Source organism: Dendropsophus ebraccatus, chromosome 2 (genome assembly GCF_027789765.1).
Source record: "Dendropsophus ebraccatus isolate aDenEbr1 chromosome 2, aDenEbr1.pat, whole genome shotgun sequence".
Lineage (NCBI taxonomy): Eukaryota > Metazoa > Chordata > Amphibia > Anura > Hylidae > Dendropsophus > Dendropsophus ebraccatus.
In genome coordinates this window covers 88,081,795-88,084,758 of record NC_091455.1, presented here as the reverse complement: position 1 = coordinate 88,084,758, position 2,964 = coordinate 88,081,795, and the positions used below count along the sequence as shown (strand labels likewise).

The 2,964-nt window shown below is 44.2% G+C and overlaps 1 pseudogene; it reads left to right on the top strand.

The window, feature by feature from the left end:
* Positions 1-356: 356 nt before the first annotated feature.
* Positions 357-421, top strand: LOC138785029 (U6 spliceosomal RNA; annotated as a pseudogene).
* The last annotated feature ends 2,543 nt before the right edge of the window (positions 422-2,964 follow it).

Below are 2,964 nucleotides of genomic sequence, written 5' to 3'. Positions count from 1 at the left end.
AATATTCAAGGCAAAAAGTTTTGAGACTGACTCAGTTTTTGATTTTCACACATTTTTCTGCTTCGGTTTTCATAATGGCAATTAAGAAGAGTTAGGGCCCTATTACACGGGATAATTATCCTACAAAAAATTGTTATATTGTTCGAATTTAAACGATAATAGTTCTGTGTAATTGCAGGAAACGGTCGAAAAATCGTTTGTGTGTCGTTGATCGTTGATTTAGATCTGAGCTAAAATTATTGTTAATCGTTTGATTATCGTTCACTAATTACTAACTGCGTTATAAGAGCAGACTGGTTGCTGTAGGCTATATTTACACACACAGGCTATGTTCACACAATGTAAGTTCCGCAGAAGTGCTCGCTTCAGCAGCACTTATACTAAAATTGGAACGATACAGAGAAGATTAGCATGGCCCCTGTTACAATGGCCATGGTTTCTGCTGTACTTTTGTTGTGCTGCAGGCTGAGGGAATCCCTAGTGGTGCTGCAAGAAACTGACATGTCAATTTTCAGCGACCGCTATTCAGTGAATAGCGTTCGCAGAAAACCCTGTCAGTGCACACTATGGAGCGTGTGGCCCCGCCCGCTCCATTGTGTGCAGTGGACAGTTCTGATGCGGGTGCACATGGATGCGCCCGCATTAGAACTCAGCGGCGCTAAAGGTCATTCGGCCGATACTGCAAAGCGAAAAAATAAAGTGCTAGCTGGTCTTACTTACCAAGTCCCCCTGAGTATTTTGAGCCATCTCCTGTCTTTCTAGCTGCTCCCATTCCTGGGTTACAAGTTTTTCTAAAAGCCAATCTGTATTCAAGATAGGATATAAATGACATTTACCCTGATTGGTCCATTTGCTCACTTGCCCCCTTAGCTTTCTTTCATGCCCACTGCTGTCATTACTAATGCACAGTAAACACAGGACTTTTTTTCACAGATTTTGCATCACATTACCCCTATATGTATTCCATACTAGCTGATGATGTAGCATAGCTGACGTATGCATGGTGTAACTATGTTCTGCAGAGCGGCATCTGTTTACTGGGGGTGGGTGGTGTAGTGTAAGTTTAGATCTCTGCTTGCTGACTGTGAATGAAAACATTCTAGTTCCATCCAGACTTGAAGAACATCTATAACAATTACATTATACAGAGCTGTGACACAAAGACAGGTACATATGCCTGCATTCACTGACAGCAAACAGAGATAGAACTATACCTTTTCATATCACAGAGACCTAGGCTCAGGGACGAATATAAGTCTATGGAAGCAGCACAGGTACATGGAGATGATGCAGATAATGTCTCCTGGGGGTTGGGTTATCAAGTCAATAGACAAGCTAACCCAGCCCCCAGAGAGGAGAGCACATGTCCTCAGACCACAAAGGGAAGGGAGAAGCAGGAGCTGAATGTGGTCTGAGTGGACCGTGAGTAGAGAATTTCAGACAACAAGAGTGGATAAGAATGAGAAAAAAACAGGGAAAGGGTGCAAGCAGTGGCGTAGCTACCATAGAGGCAGGGTAGGCAGTTGCTATAGGGCCCTGCAAGAGGGGGTCCCAGGGGAGAAGGTAAAAGGTTTGTCCTTCTGCATAACCCTTATGTACTACAGTGTGTAAGTGACCCAATGTTAACTTCCATGCTGCAACACAAAGAAAGGGTTAACAAGCAGAAGACAGAGATCTCTGCTTCACTGCACTGATAACCTCTGACCTCTGTTTTCCAGCTGGCAATCAAATAGGAAAGTAAAATGTGCAGAGCTCTGTGCAGAGGTCAGGGGTTATCAGTGCACAAACAGTAAAGTATATCTATATCATAAAAATCAAAGTCTGTCTGTCTGTCTGTCTGTCCTTCTGTCTGTCTGTCTGTCTGTCCTCTATAGACTTCCAAACGCCTGAATCGTTTGACCCCAAATTTGGCACACAGATACATTGGGTGCCCGGGAAGGTTATTGCGAAGGTCCCGTCCCCGCCAGATGTACAGGAGGGGAGGGGGAGGGGGTAGAGTGGCGCCCCATAGAGATGAATGGGAAAATCTCCTCACTGCAAACACAGGTGATATAATTAGCTGCAGCAGACACGGCAGTTGGAGCCTTAGCAACCAATAGGATTACTGCTTTCATTTTCACAGGGAGCAATGGTTGCTAGGGAAGCTGCCTCACAACATCCACAGTAATAACTGGTAGACCCCCTACTCCATCTATACAGTACATGTATACAGGACCCCCTACTCCATCTATACAGTACATGTATACAGGACCCCCTACTCCATCTATACAGTACATGTATATACAGGGCCCCCTACTCCATCTATACAGTACATGTATATACAGGACCCCCTACTCCATCTATACAGTACATGTATATACAGGACCCCCTACTCCATCTATACAGTACATGTATATACAGGACCCCCTACTCCATCTATACAGTACATGTATATACAGGGCCCCCTACTCCATCCATACAGTACATGTATATACAGGACCCCCTACTCCATCTATACAGTACATGTATACAGGACCCCCTACTCCATCTATACAGTACATGTATATACAGGACCCCCTACTCCATCTATACAGTACATGTATACAGGACCCCCTACTCCATCTATACAGTACATGTATATACAGGACCCCCTACTCCATCTATACAGTACATGTATACAGGACCCCCTACTCCATCTATACAGTACATGTATATACAGGACCCCCTACTCCATCTATACAGTACATGTATATACAGGACCCCCTACTCCATCTATACAGTACATGTATATACAGGACCCCCTACTCCATCCATACAGTACATGTATATACAGGACCCCCTACTCCATCTATACAGTACATGTATACAGGACCCCCTACTCCATCTATACAGTACATGTATATACAGGACCCCCTACTCCATCTATACAGTACATGTATACAGGACCTCCTACTCCATCTATACAGTACATGTATATACAGGACC